This window comes from Centruroides vittatus, unplaced genomic scaffold, assembly GCF_030686945.1.
Source record: "Centruroides vittatus isolate TY-2023 unplaced genomic scaffold, ASM3068694v2 contig_157, whole genome shotgun sequence".
Classification (NCBI taxonomy): Eukaryota; Metazoa; Arthropoda; class Arachnida; order Scorpiones; family Buthidae; genus Centruroides; species Centruroides vittatus.
The window spans coordinates 74,610-96,243 of NW_027120963.1; the positions used below are offsets into that span (position 1 = coordinate 74,610).

General features: G+C 33.1%; 2 protein-coding genes across 4 annotated transcripts in view; both read left to right on the forward strand.

Annotated features, from left to right (window-relative positions):
* The window catches only part of Ptpmeg (protein tyrosine phosphatase Meg), an 85,041-nt gene that overhangs the window by 8,914 nt on the left and 54,493 nt on the right, over nt 1-21,634 (forward strand). The window lies entirely within an intron of this gene.
* The window catches only part of LOC136968785 (bifunctional 3'-5' exonuclease/ATP-dependent helicase WRN-like), a 122,056-nt gene continuing 109,727 nt past the window's right edge, over nt 9,306-21,634 (forward strand). The window contains 1 exon segment of the mRNA XM_067262821.1: nt 9,306-9,322. The gene's annotated coding sequence lies outside the window, so the exon portion shown is untranslated.

A 21,634-nucleotide genomic window follows, 5' to 3' on the forward strand; every position in this document is an offset into this window, starting at 1 on the left:
TTTTTCTCAAGTACACGAAACAGTGGAATAGCCCATAAAGATTAAAGCTGTTATTTTCAAGTACTTTCATTTTAACAATATTTTTAAAAAGTTCTTTCATTTTATAAATTTTAAAATGCTTGTATTTGTTTATGTAGTATGCTGAAGACAAAAGTCTAGATGTATGTATATCATTCATAAATATAATTAAAAAATAACACAGATTTATCTAAATAAATTTGTTCGATATTGCTTTTGTTAACATTCTATTAAAATTTATTTTAATCCGTCGTAATGTCATAATTGAGAACAAATTTATCATTCATAATGACAAACCACCTGTTTCTATTTACAAAAATAAAAGGGAAATGCTCTATTATCCTAGTAATTCGTAATTTTTGTTTTTCTGTAAAAGAAATTTGTTGTTTTGTTTCTTTTATTGACATTTTTATTTGGATATTAAGATTACATTTAAATATATTTTGAGTTATACATGTTCAAAAGTATGATAGTATTTGCTTATATCAGTACACGTTCCTTTATTGAGTGCTTTGCAAACTGAACTTTTAAAACAAATTTGAAAGTTACTCAAGTATATTTTCTTTGAATATTTTCTGTATTGAAAAGATAAAAGTCAATAATTATTTTGTTTCTGTTCCAAACAACTACCAGATTAAATCAGGCTACTTCTCAGTGAACACCTGCCTCTAGTGACAAATTATTTAGAAATTAATTTAAAATAATCACGGAGAAGTAGCCTGATTTAATCCGGCAGTCGTTTGGCATATTACTATTATATTGGATTTCAAGATGTTTGTTTCTGTTCTGTTTCCACATTGAATAGGGCAAAGATGTACAATTCTGAAGTCTTAACAAAAAATAATTTCATTAGTTAACTTCTGCATTTGTTTACTAAACTGCTAATTCTTTTAAAAGCATATATAGATGGCCAGAAAACCAAGTCTGTAAAAGTTTCGGCACATTGCCATTCTAGGGGATTGGATTCAAGTCTGGGCTGCAGTTCAAGAACTTTCCGTGGTTATCTGAGATATATCGGGCTCAATTTCTCATCACTGGCTCTCCATTATGGACTTGGCTAAATCCGTAATAGACATGGAAGAGCAGCATAATAGGCAGAAAGACTTTTAAAAAGATAGTTATAATTTTATGCATTTATCTGTAATACAGTTATACCTTGGTTTTCTTTGATAATCAGTCCAAAAACAATTGTCCAAATTCGAAACTGACGAAAATCGAGGTAATTATTTCCATATGAATCAATGTAAATCCAAAAACGAAAGGAAAGCAATGGAATTGTTTGGCTAGAGGTGTGGGGTAATAATGCTCACACAATGAGAAATAATGCCACACTGACCAGGAAAACCCATGGATCGCCCTTTGTTTTCTCAAAATTAGCAGCAAGGTTGCATGGGCACACTGACAAAATCCGAGGTAACCAACAAAAACTAAGACAAGTTTTTCACAGAAAAAATCGACGACAACTGAAACTGATGATAACCAAAGTCAATGAAAACCGAGGTATTACTGTACTCTAATTTTATTTCATTTTAATAATAATCTAAAACAATTCATTAAAGTTCAAACAGTAGATAAATATTAGTCAAAATTTTTCTTAACTTCAAATCTTTCTTCTTATTCATTCACTTTAAACGGATCTAAAGCCAAAAGAAATGTCAAGTATTTATCTGTACATCACAATATCTTCTAGTCTGAATACCAGTATTATAAACAATCTCATACTCACTCGTTTAACCTTTATCATAGGTACTGCTTAAACTTCAGAAAACAAATGTGCGTTACATAGCATCAGCTATTTCTTGTTCTTCGCATATGTGGCACCAAGTGTATGAAAGCGGGTTGCCGTCTTTAGAGTTTATACATCTCTCTGTCTGGCCGGCCCTGTATATTTCAAGAGCCCTGTTGTGGTCAGTATGAAAGGCTCTATTTATCAATCTGACATTGGATAGTTCTGCGTGAACCTCTGGGTCGGTGGCGTAGGTGGATAGGGAGGTGTCCACCTACACCACCAAATCAGAGGTTACATAACACACACATATGTTCGAATTTATTTTAAAAACTCAACGTCATTTTAAGATTAGAAACTGGTTTTTTCTTTTTTTTTAACTTGAAGCAGACCTTGGGTGAGGCCGAAAACGTTTGTTTTCCGAAGTTTAAGCAGTACCGGTGATAAAGGTTAAATGAGCAAGTACAAGATTATTTTTCTGTATGTAATTTAGTTCTTCTTCGTTAAGGAAACAGTCAAAAGAATGACAAAATATTATTTAAATTATCAAGAAGTTAAAGGAGAATGACAAAATATTATAGAATTATTTTAATACTTCTTCCATTTCTGTTACTCAATAAAATGCATTGACTTAATTTTAATTTAATTTGCTCTCTCAAATGATTTTTACTCAAAATGGCTTAATTATTGATATGTCAATTAGAACTAATAATCATTTAAACAAACTGCTGTTAAATTTATATAATAGAATGTTTTCAAGACTTGAAAATAATTTTTGTTCTTCTAGACAGCTAATAATAGCTTTAAAAAAGTAATTAGGTTTTAATATTTAAAAATAAAAAACATCAGGAAATAAAAATTGATTAATATATATCCCCTTTGAGATTTTTATCAATTTCTTTCTTTCTGTTCATAAGTTAAAGGAAATTGCTTTTTTCCCCCTTGTCACGTATAAATGAATTACCGTACATCAGATATTAAATTTGTTTTTGTCATTGAAAGTAAATTAAAGTTTTGCTTTCTATACCAGAAATAAATTTTGTTTTATAAAATCTATTTGGTTGCAGTGTAAAATTATTTATGTTATTAGTTTTTTCTTGTTTTTCTGAATTAGACAGCACAAGTTTCCTATACTAGCGTCAAAACTGGCTCTCTGTTATCTGCTTGGTCTTCCGTTAGACTGTATCCTATTGGTTTGTAGTCCAGTGCAATATGGGTTATATTCTGAAATTTGCAATCTCCAAAGCAATGCTTTTTTGGATTATTTTATTAAATATAAATTAAGAAATGATTTTTTTATAAGGTAAAAGTTCAAATCTTTTCCAATGTGTTTGTAGCAGTATTGTTTAATGTGTCCTATATGTTTAAAAATAAACATTAAATTGAGATGATAATATTGTTCTAATCCAGATGTAGAAGATCCTATATATTTTTAAAATTTGTTAATTTTAATAATGGAAAAACATTAAAAAATTTAGAAAATAAATGGAAAAAATTGAGGATTTTCAATATTTATTATGCCCACTGTTGAATTTCCTGATCAAGTTTGTCCACTTTATTTATAGATGAATGAACAAATTTATTATTGCGGATAAGTGTGTCACCATTCATTGATAACTTTATTAATCACATCATTAAATAAAATCATTCAGATGGAAAGGTTGTAGAAAAATAATGATCCAGTACAGGAACTTGAATCTGCAACCTTGCATGCAGGGGATATAAATTTTCAATTATCCATTTGACTTACAATTGATACATATGATGCATTGTACATTCCATCAGCGCTAGTCAAACTCGTCTGTGAACAGTAATATTACTGGGCCCCTATGAGATTATACTTTAAATTTCATAATTTTATATATTAGGTTAATAAAACTGTTCACAAAGTCTTTAAAAATATTTTAAAAGAATATAATTTAATAGCGAGGATGAGGTTGAAGTTTTCGACACGAAAATGTGTACCTCGGACGTTCAGTGCGGCTTTCCTGTAAGCCTAAAAGTTAGACAGTGGTCTTTGGAATGTCGAGCATGATTCCATTGACATTCCAAACGCCATTGTCAAACTTCCTGGCTTACAAGAAAGCAGCGCCAAATGTCCAATGTACACGTTTTTGCGTTTAAAACTTCGGCTTCAACCTCACTATTGACTTTAATTTTTCTTTAGTAGTTAGATCTACAGGTAGACTGAAGATCAAAATCAGCATAGGAAATTACTTGAAAATGGCCCAAAAAAATTTTTTTTTTTTTTTATTTAATGGTTTAAATCAAATTTTATTAGTATATTCTCATACTAATTTAGTCTAACAATTAAAAGAAAAAATTGTAAAAATTAATTTGAAGTCAGTTCTCTTTGTTTTAAAAGATTTTTATTTCACAGAAATGCTCATTCATGAGGGTTGGAAGGAAAGAAAAAAACTAGTCTGAGAACACAAAGTTTGAAAAGCACCGTATTATATTAGGATACAGATGGTACTTTAATTGTATATCATCACATGAAAATATAAAGAAAAGGAATTGCAATAACAATATAATATTTACAACTTGATTTTGTCTTCATTATTGAATGCTGTAGTATTTAGAAATGGCATTGTGTGGCTATTATTATGATATTCAGCGAGAAAGATATAACATGAAGATATGAAGGCCAAATGTGTATTTAATAATCTGGTTTGTACATCAAATTTTAATATGTAACAATTGTATAACAACTGAAGAGGGACGATACGAGTCCAAAATGCCTTTTGTTAAAGGTACTTAAAAAGAATAAAACAAGAGTGTTATAACATACAGAAGTTGTTGTGATAAAACAGCACTATTAGGTTGAAATAATAATTTAATACAAATTCAAACAAGCTAAATGAAGAATGTTACATGATATATTATGCAATATTTTAAAATTGTAATTTATGTAATGTACAGGGTGTCCATAAAGTCTAAGTCAAGTTTATGGAATTTATAGCATGAGCACAGTAAGAGCTGCTGACAGCATGCATTGCCACAGCATAGACAGACACTCACAAGTCAGTTTCTCTCCCATTCACTATTTACACAATGTTGACTGTCATTGGTTACAAGTGAAAATGGTATCTGCACAGAAGCCATGGTAGTATGAGAGGAGTACAGTAACAATTCACCATCACTTCAGACGATGGTATGGATGAACCATCAATTCTGGGAGCTTAAAAGTGAGGTTTACAAAGTTCAAGGACATGGGAAATGTTGCATGCTTTCCAATCATATGTTAATGTACAAAATGTGGAGGATCCTTGCAGTGCCTAGATGCTCTGTGGATGATAAAAGATGGCCATATTGTGGTGTACTGATATCCTGACTAAAACTATTTGCATTTACCTATGTTTTAATGTGGGAACTGCATCTGTAAGTTTCATATTGTTTTTAAAAAATTTCTAAAACTTAACATACACTTTACATATGTAATAATTTATAATGTAATTAATGTTATATGTTTTATATATTATTGCACAATTTGTGTTATTTTCATGTAATAAACATTGTAGTATTTTAATATGAATTGTGATATTCATAATGGCATAGTTGTATATCTTATTGAATGACTTTAAAATATATGACAAGTCCTATATGTTGCATTACTTTATATAAAAATTTTAATGTTGTTTAGTGTTCTGTAATTCATATTTACACAGTGAAGAAAGCTAAATTGTAAATCCAGTCAAAAACAACGTTTCTTGGTGCAAAATTGTACTTTTAAGCTACATGACCAATTGGAGTCAACAAGAGAAATCTCTCTTATTAGCTATTCAGATAATTGCCATGTGGCCTGAAAACGCTTGGATTATTTAAAAATACAGTAGAGCATCGATTATCCGACTTAATTGGGGACTGGGGTTGGTCGGATAACTGAAAAGTCGAATAACCGAAAAGTATTGAAAAAAATACATTATTAGTATAGTGTATTAGGCCTGGTTTAAATACTAGCCTCCCTTTCATGGTCGAGCCAGTGCTGCCAGCTAAAACATGCAAAAATTTAACAAAAATAATATTAAAGTAGCCAAAACATAACCAAATATTGTAGCACCACATCACTAGCGGACATTTGAATTTGCCGACTAGAACGTGGTCGGTTAATCGGGGGTCGGATAATCGATGCTCTACTGTATTTACACTGAGAAAAGTGGTTTGAACTGCATTTACATAATATATTTTTCCGTTCCTGTAGTGTTAATTATGCACACGCTTTTTTTTTTCCTAGAATAAATGAATTTAAGATTTTGGGTGCTCTTATTTGCAAACAAAAATGCTAAAAAAATTATTTGTTCTAGAAAGCAGGTATATATAGTGTAAATACACAGATATAATTTGAATAAGTATGTTGTGTCTAAATGATAGATATCTGTTACTAAATACATAATCTGACTTACTTCATTTTAAATTGAATAAACAGACATAATTTTTATGAATTTAAGATTAAATTTATACATACGTACATCTGACGACGAAGCTAAAGACCAAAAGTATTGAAATAAATTAGACCTATATGGTTTGAAAATACTTTTAAACTGTAGAAGTCTGATTTAAAAAGTATAGTTTAAAAGTATCTTATTTGTTACTAATTATTTTTCTGTATTTGAAATACACCAGCAAGTTTTCTACTTAGAAGATGTAATTTGGTTTAGAACAATTGTAAATTTAAATCTGTGATATTGAATTCAATGAAATATTGGGTACATTGTCTGCTAAAGTAGATATAATGCAGCTGGATAAGAAAGCCAATGACAAAAGTTGTTTCAAATGAAATGGGCTATATCATATGTGTATCATAGAGTGTGGTGGTGCTCTATAGTAGAGCTTAGCCACATGTTTAATGTTAAAATTCCAAATTTGACTGTTAATATCTTGGCCAATGAACCAATTTGGATGAAATTTACAATATGTAATGTCTACAATAAGGACTATGGAAGATTTGAATTTTAAATAAATTTGTTGGATGGTTCTGGACTTACGCAATTCCAAATTTAGCATTCTTTTCACTATATTCACAACAAAACATTTTTGCAACACCAAGCTACTGAAAAATCTAGAAGGAATCTGTGTATGCTTAATGGCTCTTCCAAGAGCTGACCGCCTCTCTTGTGGTTCTTTTGAAGGTTTAATTTTAAAATATTGAGTATTTATAAAATTATAGCCCATTTTACTTTTATGATTCTTATGTACCTATACATGACAAGGGAAAGTATTGGAATCGTGTGAAATTTTAGAGCTTTTTTTATGCAAAACTCCATGTTTTCAGACCTTTTGTCCATTGCTATATATAGGTGATAGAATATTTGTCTCTCTGTTCTTAGCTTTTTATTATATTATATTATATATATATATATACACACACACATATGCCTTAAAGTTTTGACATTACACTACATTACATTAATTTACACTATACTAATTTACCCCCACTACATTAATTTGATTGAACGTTAGAATATATTTGAGCAGTATCAGCAAAAGAAGATTGGGCACAAGTAAAGCTCAAAGCCTTTTTCTGTGATGATGCTTATTTTTCTGATATGTTATCATGATGACTGCTGCTCCAAAACTTCCTGTAGTTGTAGGCTGTGTAATGTGCACTTTATTCACATGTTGAGTCTTACTGTCAAATCTGTTTCCACTGTTCTAATGCCACAACTTTCAAAAGTTTCTTTTACTTAGATGTTTCTGCTGAGCTCTACTTTTTTAACTTGGTTTCACCAGTTTTTTTTATAGGATAAACAATGGGCATACTTATCCAAATGCATTAAATCTGCTTTATTAGGCAACTTGTGCACCAATTTAAGTAGGCTGAAACACTTACTTTATAATTCAACTGGTTTTAAAAGTTGGTATATTATGTTATTCTCTGTAAAATAAAAGAATTTTTAATGTTTAAGATTTTATGTATTAACAAGTAATTTTCCTTAAAATCTTTGTTTGAAATTAAATTATTTAAGAGAAATTCTGGAAAGTTTTAAATGACAGAAAGAAAATTTAAATTTTACAATTTCAGTTAATTTGTTTAAGATTTCAACTAGTATATGCTCAGTTTAATACAACCTTTACAAAAATGTTTCTATAAATTACTGTTGCAAATCCTTATCATCTTATGAATCAGTACAAAAAAACTGTAATTGCAGATTAATTGCTAACCCAATTAACTAATGTTATTCCAGAAACTCCATTAAGAATTTCTTTCACACACGAAACCAAATACAGAGAAATTTATACTCTTGTAAATAATTTCACATATGTAAGTTGCGTGTTAAATGTGTGAATTTGAAATGTCATTTTAAAAAAATTAATGATAATTTAGCCTTAGAAGCAATATTTGTTTTATTTATAAGTTTGTGTTATTGAGTAGTTAATACAGGGATGATCCAAAAATTGGTTTAACAAGGTTTGTTTCGAGAACAGTTAAAACCAGTTTAGAAGAGCTGCACACTATTACTCGTGATGAGATCACTTTGAATGATTTTCCAAACACATCTTGGTTAGCCGACTTACGCGCAATCCTGCATAATTTTAATTTACTGTTTGAATGTAATTTATTAGATTTTTTTAAGATTCTGAAGTGCTGCAGCAGAAGGGATGTCAAAACTCTAATTTATAAAAGAAATATTGTCTTCAAAATGAACTAAATTTTAGAAAAATATTTGGAATTTGCGTTACATGTATTTGTTTTGTGGATAAGTATTTTAGGAGTAGTTTTTTTTAATCCAAGAAATATTTATAAATAGCATTAAGTTTTTAAGAATTTGACAAATTTATGATAACCAATCAGTTTAACCAAAGACTACTTTCTAAAAGAATAATTACCGAGGGACGAAACAACCAAAACATAGCTTTTTCTGGCAAGAAATCATTGTCATCCAAAGAAAAATTGTTTAGGATAGTTATCTGGGGAGAAGGGAGAGGAGAGAGAGAATTGTCTGGGGAAACACGTGAAGAATTATGTGGAGAACAAGTGTTGGAAGAAATTTTTGAAAATTCTGTATGATGAATTGTCTGAGGGGAAAACTATTGTAAATGAACTGTACAGAGATGAGTTTATTTGGGAAAAAATTGATTTGATATCCAGAAAATTTTCTTGTTACATTTTAAGAAAAATTTTATGTTAGTAAACACATTAATTTTTTATACAATTTAAGAAAATAATCTGTGATATAGAAAGTTGATTTTATTGATATTATTTTTTATTATATTTCAGTATTTATTTGAAAATACTGAAATATTTATTATGATATACTGAAATACTGTTTATTATGATTTGACATAATAAACATATAAAAATTGTATTTATAAACAGGTTAATATATAACTTAATAAAAAATTTAATTTGCAACATTACACTAGCGAGCGTTTCCTTAAAAAAAAATTTCCATTAAAATTGGAAATCACAAATATCTACAGCCAAAATGGGATTTAAACCTGCAGTCTGGTAAACTAGAAATGTCTTAACATATTCAGAATAAAATTAAAGATTTAGTTTTTGTTTGGTTAGCATACAAAACCATGTACCAAAATCATTATTAGAATTAAGGAGAATATTTTTGTATGTCTCTTATTGTAATTTCTGTATTTATTTGTCATTGCCGAGTCTTTGTCTAAAAGCTTTAGAACATATTTATATTAAATTACGACTCCAATTAAGACATGATTAATTCAGCTATTTAATAACATAAATCAAAGCCTCCTTATCCCAGATTTTAACTAACAAGTAATTTTAGACTGTGTGTGTCCATCTTTAGGGGATATTTATCTCTTGTGTTAATCTGTAGAGTGAGATACTTTTAAACTAAGCGTGTCCATTTTTAAGGAATATTTATTCTCCGAAGACAGATGTGTTTAGATTGAAAGTATCGCACTTAGTTCGTGCCTAGAACAGAGTATGTGTATCCATATTCATTTGTATCTGAGATGGACGTGTCGTCCGAACTAAGCAGTTATTGTGCATGGTCAAAAGTGACTTCTTGACAAGTCATAAATTACTATATACTAGTATTACTTTTGTACTTGGTCTGATATTACAAGACCAAGTACAGCAGATAAGAGGGTGCATGTAAGACTCCAAATACTAATGTTGTCTGTGGTTTTAGTTTAAATAATGAACTGCATGATGTGGAAAATTTTAAACCATTAGCAACTGGAGACATCATTCTACTTATTATAGTAATATAATAGACTACTGAAATTATGCACTTAACAATAAATTCTGCAAGGATTTTTTTGGATATATTTGTGGTTGTTATATTTTTAATGCAGTCTAATTACATTAGAATTAAAACATTGATTATTATTTGATTTTCAATAAAATGTGTTGGTTAAACTTATAATTTTCTTACAGGTTAGTTTGAACAAGTATTAGTACTTGCAGGTTGACAAACATAATAACATTGACACAATTATGAGAGGGAGACAAGAAAATAAGACATTTTACTAGCATATAGTTAATTACACGTAGATATAATGACGTCAGTGATTACTAGAAATTTGTGACAGAATGAGAAAGCATCTATTCATCACATTTTTCCTTTTTCTAAAAGAAAAAGACAATGACAACAACACATTCTTACCAAATATTAGTGTTATGCTGAAAAAACAAAGAAGTGAAGCCTTTTCTCTCTTGTGACAATAAAAGTTAAATTAATTAAAAAGCTGTGAGATCGTCTACCAAGATAAATTCTTTGGATTAAAAGGACGTTATACATAGAAATTAAATTAATGAAGTTAAATTAAAGTTAATTTTAAGGATGTGTGACTTGTACAAAGAGAGGCCCACACCTGCTCAATGCGTAGCCATCAGGAACTAGAAAAGACTCCATATTTATATTTTTTGCTGGGCCCTGCAAAATATGGAATTGATTCTAATGAGAGCTGTATAATGATTTTTATGGATGCATTGACAGATTATGGGAAATTTTTCATTTCATTTATTATGCTATCAAGAAGCTTTCTAAATAGAACACATGGAAAAAGCCATCCTGAAGAAGCATTTTGTAATGTTGAAAATGTTTGAAAGAGAAAAATATATAAGTTTTTATCTTGAATGTTATTTTTATCAGTTCTCAGTAGGAGAAAACATTTCTGCTACTGACAATTGATTTTATTTATTGTAATTGCACTAGAATTATTTAAGTTGAGACATGTATTTGAATCAACCTAACTTTAAATCAGGAATTTAGTTTAGTTCGTAGACCATATAAAATTATTTTCTAGTTTAATAATTTATAGTTTAAAGCGATATTAAAACTGTTGTATTTAGCTCAATTAAGCGTAACTAAACTAATTAGTTAATGCTGCTTCAATTTTTCAAATTAAAGTTCTTGTTTTTCTACATTTCGATCATTTCCTTAACGCAACTATTAATGGACATTAATTACCAGAGAAAGAGAATATAGAGAAATTAATAACAGTACTTCATAGGTAATTTTTAATTATTAAAAGTTAAGTAAATTACTGTACATTAAATATATTGTGGTTTTAATTATATAATAATGATGATAATTAAATTATTTCAAAGTAATGACGTTTAAGTTACCACATTTAAAAGTGAGAAGGTTACTTGGGAAAGTTAACGAAACTTGCCGGAGCATAAAAAAGTACTTTTACGAAGAACATTAATGGAGCATTTAGAATTGATGAAATCATGGGAAATTAATTGAATTAATGAGAAGAAAAATGATTGTGTTACAATTAATTAAATTATATTTATGATAAGAATTTTTGTAGAAAATTGTCATGCAGAACAAATGCATTTTGGATAATTGGGTGTTTAGATCCGGATTTTTATAATATAATCATAACATATTCTATTAATTATGGCTGTACAATGATCTCAATTCTGTTATAACATTGTCATGGATTATATGATATCTATGTCACTGTATACTATATAGTATCGGTTCATCTTCCATTACAAATTGACTTATTTATGTATGTATATTTTGAATACTGCTTGAGTTTTTGATAATAGTTTTAAAAGACACAAGTAAATACATAGGTTAATGTTGGCTATTTCCTATCGAAAAGCAGGTAGTTTGAAAGTATTTCTAATCAGTAAATTGTGGATTTCTTAGTATCAGTCCATTCTGTTTTTGTTTTTAATTGTTTAGATTTTTTTTTATTCTCTTCCTTAAATAAACAAGTGTGGAGGGTTTGAAAGACAATACATATGGTATGTTAGCCCTTTATGTGGAGTCAAAATAGCCAAAATAGTTTTTATTAGAATTAAATTTTATGAGATGGTGTTAAGGAATTATGTTATCATTTTAACCCCACTTGTTATTTGTATACATTTATAAACTTAGAAGAGTTGTAAAGAACAGTCAAAATTATAAGTATATGTAAGTAGAATTTTTCAAGTTATCCCTGCTTTTTTAATGTAATTTCAGTAAATAAGGGAAAAAACTGATTGAAAGTTAGATTTATTCATTAAAATTCATTAATTTTAAACAAGAACATGATTTGGATTGTTTTTAGAGTTAGAAGTTGTGTTATGTATGTCTTTAATAAAACAATGAATTGTTATAAATAGTAGCAATATATTTAAATTGACTTAAATCTACATTAATTATCTACATTTGTTATCATATTCTAATCCCCACACAAACATATATTTTGATATTATTGCTTGCTTACAATAATTTTATCAGTGTTACGGATATGTCGAAGGTAGTAGCAAAATACAGTAAAACGTTTTCTTTTATCAGAAATATATTTAGTTTGAACACACATTGTAAAAACAGATGCTTGTAATCTAGCAAGACAGAATCATTCCTTTGCTAGATCGTGGGTTTACTCTTGTCGATGCATTACCATAAAGCCTTAACAAGTGCTACCACCACATTGACAGAATTTGTTAAGGCTTTATGGTAATGTATTGATCTCCGTTCCGGAACGAGTTGCTTAATTTCATTAGCATAGGTGTAACATATGTTACTTGCGATTATATTATAATAAATGGAATTTCCGGCAAATTCCCTATTTGTTTAAAACAAATCTGTAGTTTATTTCAACTAGTGTTTCGCAGTTTGTAAAGTTAAATTACAGTGATTTAATTATAAAGCTTGTCTATTAATTTTATTCAAAGTAATAAAATAAATTTATTTTCATAATCTATGTTTTCCTGCTACATTTATTCTTTGTTTTCAGTTAAAATATTTACTAGTAAAATTCGGTTAAACTAACAAAGTCAATATCAACTATGTATCGTTACAGTTAACTAATTACTGATACACGGTGTATTATACAATTAATTTCGGGTTTGAGATAAAGGAATTTTTAAACGTCTTAGAATGGTAAGAACCAGAACACATGATAATTTTTAAAATTATAACGCACATTCACTAATCTCAAAAACTGGAGAAAAATTATGCAACATTTGTGTCAGTTGGACAATTGAAAACAAATACCCCACGAAAGTTTTTATCTGTCAGTGAGAATGGCAGACAGAAATTTCGTACACTAAAATCTTAAATTTGTTTATTTGTTAAATAATTCAATTTTATTTCAAATTATAATTAAAATTTCATTTTAATAGCTTCTTTTGTACTTTCAGATTTGAGTTTTCATTCATTGAAACACATTCAACGTCGGCAAGTTTGATTGTATAGACTATGTTTGGAAGAAATTTTCTCACAAAGTGGAACTATTTGCTCGAAAAAAACATTTAAAGATTCGAATTTAATTTTACTTTTTTTCTCTCCCTCAATATCACAGTCGGCTTTGTGTTTAATTCTATCCTAGTAGCATTATTCTTTTGAAAACAAAGTATTTCTTATAAAAATTGTAATTTTGGCCATACTATAATAAAATAAGATCAATATTCTCTATAATAACACCTGAAAGAGCTTATATTTGCTGTAATTTAATTTTAAGTGGACACATCTATCTACTTTGAAAGCAGATCAGGCAATTCATCATTTATTTTAATATTGTTCTGTTTAGTTTGGTGTAATCTGTATAATCCCTCATACAGATTACACCTGGCGAGTATTTACAGAGTATACGTTTATTGAATACATAAATTTCACACGATAATAGTAAGTTTAAGGCAGTTTTTGTAAATTTATGGAGCTGGCTTATACCTTGAACTGTTTGGAGTTATATCTTTGTATCGAACAGTAGTAAAGATTTCCATACAGTTATGGGTGACTTGAAATGTCTACAAACACTTGCTTAACATTAATGATTTTCAAATAGCATGCACACTTTCAGTGAAGTTTCTTTACTCTTAAACAGAATTCACACACACTACATCTTATGGAAGGAGTTTAATCTTTAATTACCTTATTACATTTACAATTAACCACTGCATAATTAAATTCGTAAGTTCTCGTTCATAGAGTGCCTTTAATCGTACAACACTCCTTTTCCAGACACCCTTAAAGGTAATCGAGCAAAACACTTCTAAATGCTTCACTTCTGTGTATAAATATCGGTTTTAATGCATGGAATTGTTCAACAGTGATATTAAAATTATCATTAAAAAAAGATAGCCTCTGCAAACAAAATCGGAAGGATTCTTTAAATACTAGTTACATTTACAGGAATCATTAAATAAAAAAAAGCTTAGTTTCACATCAATTGTATAACTGGTATTATCAGGTTTTAATGCATGGAATTGTTAGATTTATTTTAGAGGGGTCTGTTCTAAGCCATTCCCTAATTATCATTTGTAAAATTGGCTTCCAATTGTTACGTTGTGTTTTATATTAAGCAAATGCCTAATTTAAATTAGAAAAGGACCAATTCAAGACATAGATGCTTATACTTTATTGTAATTATAGTTGAGTGTGAAGATTAGGTACTAACTTTATTGTATGAAACTGCTATTGATGTATGTATTTATAAATTTATGTAAAATATATGGAATACCTGGAAGATTTATGCTTCATTTATGTCAAATTCTAAATAAAATTAATACAAATCCATTCTTGGTAGACTGAAAGGCCTTAAACAGATTACTTGTTTACGTTATACACTACTGTAAACAAACAAAGGAACGAAAACAAATGGAGAAAAAGTTGAAAATTTGGGAAATCCATTCGAACTCGTTTCCTTCGGAAGTGGTTTCTTGTGTTTTCGTAATTGTGTTCGAATTCAAAAACCCAAAGTCTTGCTTCCTACACCTCCACGTAATTCAGAAGTTTCGGAATTATTTGAAAATGTTAGGAGAATTAAGCAACATACGCGATCAATTCTCGAACGGAAGTTTAGGAAATTGGTCGAATTAAGTGATATTTATTTTTAAAAAATGACGACGACGACATCTTTTACTTTTAACAAACTGTTTCTATTCTTTATCATTTGGCTTTTCTCCAAACTACTCATCAGTTGATACGAATTTTATCTCGTTTGTAGCTCGTCTACTTAGTTGATACGCTCCAACGATTTCATTCTAATCAAAAACACTCGCTTGCTAATGCGGTGTACTACTACTACGAATTATGAATTTTTTTTTGTGGCACCGATACAAGAATTTCCCTCGATATCGCTGCTTCCCAACCGATTTTTTTTCCCTTCCAGCGATCGTTAACACGTGCCAGACGTGAACACACGTGTAGAATGGCAAAAATTTTATAACTTAAGCCACATTTGTAAAGAAGGATTCCTGTGTCGACCGAAAAGTCGGTTAAATTTTTTCGTTTAAATACGCGTTTTCGTCAATTTTGCCATAGAAAAAACGCCTTTTTCTGTAGTCGGGTGTTTGTGCTCCTATTTACGGTTACATCGGGAAGAGAAAGTCCAGTTTTAATTAATTTTTGGGCCACCCTACAGTTTTTAACCGTAAGCACTTTGTTATAGAATCGTCACTGTTGCATTGATTTTATACGACAATTGCAGCTACGTAAATTCTTTAGTGCTACAGTACTGTACATAGGGTGGCCAATCCACATTTTTATCGCGTTTGACCGATTTTGTGGATGAGAAGCAACTAAAATTAATTTAGGTCGCAACTGGAGCAGTCGCCGGCTTTCGTATAGACTCGAGACACGGATGATTGGTTACAGCAGCTCCATTTTCCCAGATAGAAAATATCGAATCCTTCTCTAATGATTTGTCTTTAATGCCATTGCAGATCGTTAATTAAACCACCTGTATCGTAGTAGATTGCCTAGTCACGACTCTGACCATTACCTCTTAATCCTGCATCCAAACTGATGGAGTTAACCCGCTGTTGGTCAATAATTCGCCGGCGTGTACCCCCGCTAGATGTTGCTCTAGTAATATCGAATGTTTGACTTCCTTTTGCTTTATCTATATTTATAGCATGTTTTTCTTATGCGATGCCGTATTTAACCATGGGGAGGATAACCGCATAAATCTGTTCTTCCGAATCCTCAGGTGAACGTATAGGTACAGTCAGGCCGATCCGAATACGGAATTTGGTAGTGTAAATAATCGAAAATGTATTCTGTATCATTCGATAAAGCCATTTCCGTTTCCTAAGCCTCTATGGATCGAAGTTAAGTGGTAAAGATCTAAAAAAACTAGATTTAGATTTCCAATATTTTGGGGTTTTAAAATGCTTTCCGGAAGCATTCGTTCGCTTACGAGTCGAAGTTCGATACTTTAGAATTGATTTCCGCGAAGGTCGAAACTTCTGGTTAACGCACCTTAACTTAAGGACCACTCTAAGTTTGTTATCGTTTCATTAATTAACACAAACGGATCGCTTATATGGGGGGCGAAGCGAGCGTCAGACGAAACTGTAAGCGTGCTGTACGATAGAGGTTAGAGAACACGCGATTTAACTGCTTTCTAATCGTCCTTCCCTTGTGTACGAGGGGAGGGAGAGATAGGGAAGGAGTCCTTGCCGTCGGCAAGCGACAAACCGATTAGATAAGTAAACGGAAGGCATGAATCAACTGGCATTTTTCGACTTTAAAGGGTTATCGGCGCGTAATGAAGCGAAAATCTACCCCCACGACAAATAACAGGAATTAGGAATTTCCAATGGAAATTAATCTGCACCTAGCATTACCTCAGATCGATAGAGAGAGAGGCGAAGAAATTAGACACCGAATTTTTTTTCCTTCTTTCCCGGCGAAGGTGTTAGTAAGTGGGGTCGAGAACGTCGATACAATCGAAGAAGTCTAGAAAATCTGTTTTGTATAGAGCCATATAATGTGGGTAAGCTTAATTGTTGGAAGGTTTTAAATTCTGGCCGCTTATTTTCCTGGAAATCGAATTATTTAGTGTTTGGATTGGCCGATCAATCGATGAAATTGTGTGTTACAACAAAAATTCAAGTGTACATGCACACTATTTTACAGTAGCATCAGAAGAAGTATGTGTTCAGCGTGATTGTTGGAATTCGTACAGGGGAGGCGAATTCGTTAATCTTCGCGACGTAGATGGAAGGTAGACAATTAGTCGTAAAATTTACACGGGGGAAGAGTAAATCGATGATTGTCGTTTCGATACGGGATGGAAGTCGACCACTTCGGGGCTTAAACGCGAGCCGGTGGACCGGAAATTCCTCACTTCTCGACAGGAAACGAATGCTTGGTTTGGTTCTTATCTTCGGACTCGGATAGGACGGGCGAAGAGACGAAATTTGCCCGACTATGAAATTAACATTTATCATTATGAAAGGCGGCCATGCTCCCAACTAAATGCATCAATCACAGATAAATATCGCCTTGACAAGTAATGAAATTAATGTTAATCTGTGTAAGACTACGATCCGCAGACGGTGGAATTAGTTTCTCTTATCTGTCCTTTGGCATCCTTTGTTCCGTTTCCTTCCTCTTCCTCCCATAATCGCATTCTTTTTTCTTTTTTCCGTGTCGTCTAGAACATGGATTTCTACTTTATCGGCTGGGTTTTAACGTAGAAAATTCGGTATTATCTCGAAAACTACCGGTTTCCTTTTTTCCCTCCCCCCTTTCCATTCTTACATCACACTTATCTTTACTTTCGTCTCGTTTGATGAAAACTTTTCTAGGTGAATTAATTGTAGGTGGGTTGGCATTCTTCTTCGACGATTCTCCGATTACGTAATTTCCTGTTCCTCTCTTTCTTACAAAAATTGATTTTTAGCGGTATTAAACTGTTGTAAAATGTGTTCAAACGAACAAATTTTAACACCACGTAACTCTTAAAATGGTTTCCTGTGCTAGACCAATGTTCCGCAACCGGTATGCCGTCACAAGGTAAAAGGTGTGACGTAAACTTTACATATATTTACATATTTTATTAATTTCAAGTTTTATTTATATATTTTTATCACAGTTGCTGTCCTTATGCTTGTATTTCATTCTCTGCTGCAGCACTGATGAAATAAGATGATGTTAATACAATAAACACATATGTCGTCCCAGTACTCACTTATTCTTTTGGAGTTATACATTGGACTCACACAGATCTTGAGCAACTCCAAATAAAAACAAGAACAACACTTACTAAGCATAAACATCATCATCCTAAATTCGCCATAGAAAGATTAACCCTTCTACGTAAAGATGGCAGATGTGGCCTGATCGACATATCGTTGTTAACCACTACAAACAAATACAGACACTGCGAGAGTTTTTCTACAAAAAACAAGAAACACCACAGTTACATAAAGCAGTAACTCCAGCAAACTCAAATAATACACCATTAAATTTATACCCACAACCTATGGACACGACACAGCATATAAATAGCAGAGACACCATTAAGCAATTATGGGTGAGAAAGGCACTCCATGGCAGGCATCCTTATGATCTGGCCCAGGATTTTGTTGACAAAACTGCGTCAAACAGCTGGTTAACTCGGGGATGCCTCTTTGGGGAGACGGAAGGATTCATGATCGCCATACAGGATCAGGTCATAAATACTAAAAACTACAGAAAACACATACTCAAAGATGCAACACTCACAAATGACACATGCAGAAAATGTCACATCATGCCAGAAACTATACAACACATCACCTCTGGTTGCAAGCTCTTGACACAGACAGATTATTTACATAGACATAATCAAGTAACAAATGCATTAAGAGCTTGCAAAGAAACACAAATTATTAGACATCCACGAACCATACTATAAATAGTCCTACATTCAACAGACAGTATTGGAAAACGACGTAGGACAGAGCCATAATCACAAAACAATTTACCACAACAGACCAGACATCACACTCATTGACAAACACAGTAAAATCGCATACATTATAGACATATCCATTCCAAACACTCACAATATACAAAGCACATGCACTGAAAAAAATCAGCAAGTACACAGAACTTGCCCAGGAAATAAGGCATCTGTGAAGGATGGATAGGGTGCTTATTGTACCTGTCGTTCTCTCCTCTACAGGTGTCATACCACACACGCTACGCAAAAGCCTGGGAACATTAAAATTGAATAGAAACGTATACATCACACTACAGAAGGCCACTATATTGAATACATGTCATATTGTTAGGAAATTCCTGAATACAGACACACACACTGACACACTTATTTAATTTTTGTCTTGCTTTAGTACACAGCCATCGGTGTCAACTGAGTATAACTCACAAAACCCAACATAATAATAATAATAATAGGTTTATGGCATTACGAAATTCTATTAATAGTATCATATTATTCGTTTTTGAGGGGAATAACATTTTGGTGTGCCGTGTTGAGTCGTGTCGAGTGATACGTGTGCCGCGAGTAGTAAAAGGTTGCGGAACACTGTGCTAGACGACATTCATAATCGGTGTTTAGAACAGAAATTCTACGTTCTTCACGAAGGATATTCGTTTAGGTGATCAAACCTCTTCCCTTCTATCAAACGTGATGATAAAGTAGGGAGCACGCGGAGAAATCCGGAAGAATTCGGTTTAATGTCTGTACCATTCGAAGCCCGGATAGTCCAAGATGAGGACAGTCTCCCGATAGCCGGAAAATCGAAAGACTCGAGAACGGGAAGATCAGACGAAAGCGAGAAAGTCGCTAGTAAATCCACCCTAATGGGAAGGCATTCAGTATCAATATCAGCGCTGTCATCACCATATCTATCGCTTGGGACGGAACTTTAGACGAGGTGAAAAGCCGGATACAACCATCGACTTCTCTTCGATAGTTGATAAGTCTTCTAGATACGGTGTGCCAACAAATATAGAAATAATAGATTGCCCCCCTTTCGAGTTGGGAGGTGTTTAGTAAACCGTCTTGGCGTATAAAGTTTAAATAGGTAGCGTGTATACGTCGAGGGAGAGGGCAGTTAAGTGTACTCTTTGCAAGGAGAAAGACGAGTAAAGTCGTGCCGTTGGAGTGTGTTTCGAAGATTTCCGGACAAATTTCTCTTTGATGGCTCGTAAATTGAACGCGAAAAGGTAATCTGTGACGAGAATTCCCCGATTGTAACGTCTCGATTGTACTATAAGTTAGTGTGCTCCGAGCATTTTAAAGTCGGACAATGAATTCTTCCGGCGTGCAAGCCTGTCTTCTGTCCTCAGTTTCTAGATACATGCTCGTTCTACACCTACACACGCGAGATGATTAATTATGTAGGTTTATGCTATACACAGACACGAGTTTACAGTTTATGCAGTTCTTTGGTGAATCTTTCGATAGAACGCTTGATGCAGTAAAGAAAGGCGCGGGTTCGAGCCTAAACACAAGTTTTGTAGTGTACTGTACACCTGGTTTCTGCGCCAGGCTTTCTACTTTCTACCGTGAATGTAGCCGAGAGCAGAAAGTGACGTTGATGTTTTATCTGGGTGTTAATCTTTGTGTTTTTCTGTCTTCGTCTGCGTCCTGCACTTTCGCTTTCCGTTTCGTTAATACCCGTGGACTGATGGGGTGTAGTGTGGCAAAGCCGGAAGTAACCCCGACGAAGGAGCACGGACGGGTTATAGGAGGACGGTCGAAGGGGGGTTAATCCGCGGGGTGGCGGGGATTATACGTTTCGTTTACCTCGCGTTTACCGTTCCGGGAGTCGGAAGGGGAAGCAGCCAAGCGAGATGGCGGCGCGCGCGCCGGTTATCAATATTCGTTACCTCTCGACTTTTTCCGGGACCGTTGCGGCCCCCGCCCTCTTCCATTAGTCCCCCGTCCCGGCAGGAGGAGGATTAAACCGCCGTCGGGCGTCGGAAATTATAAAAAGACGCTTTCCATCCATCATCGTTTCCCGTCCTCTCTTAATCCGCCGGCTAATGGGAGACGGGCGCGCCGGCGCGACGCGTCAACGCGCACCACCGGGGGGAGGGGGAACCGGCGGGATTAGCGCCCCGGTAGAGGGCATCTCGGGTTACTCGGCCCGACGACGCGCTTCCATTAGCGCCCTCCTCCCTGCGGCCTATCCCCTTACTCCTCGACAGATTGCTTTCCCGTCGAGTTTAAAAAAATAATAATAGAAAAAAAATGCCGTTTTAAAAGGCGACACCCGATACCTGGGTACGAATTTCGCATACGTCTCCCGGGTGCGAATTATTTCAACGTCAGGCCCGAGGAAGCAACCGATCCTCGTGGAAGACGAGACGGAGAACGAGTTCGTATCGAGACCGCCACCCCGAAATCCTAGAGGTTCTTTTAGCGAGGGGCGCGCGATATTGACCGTCTTAACCCACCCGGAAAGCGACGGAAGAGAAGAAACGATAAGTGAAGATGGAAGGGTCGATATCTCTATCGACTGGTTACCGTCCATTAGGGCCTTATCGATAAAATTTGAGGGAATTCGACGGAGGTTATCTGTGACGGGAACAGATAAGGGGGTCTTTGGACACACAGAAGAACCCTTTTCGAAGTAGAAAGCGGGAAATTTCCCGCTTCCCTCCTAAATTGGATCTTCTGTCAAGGAAACAGAGTCGAGATTCTCTTCGAATTCTGCAGTTTTTGCTACATTTTGCGGAGTGGATCCACCTCGAAATGGAAGAAGTGACGTAGTAGGAC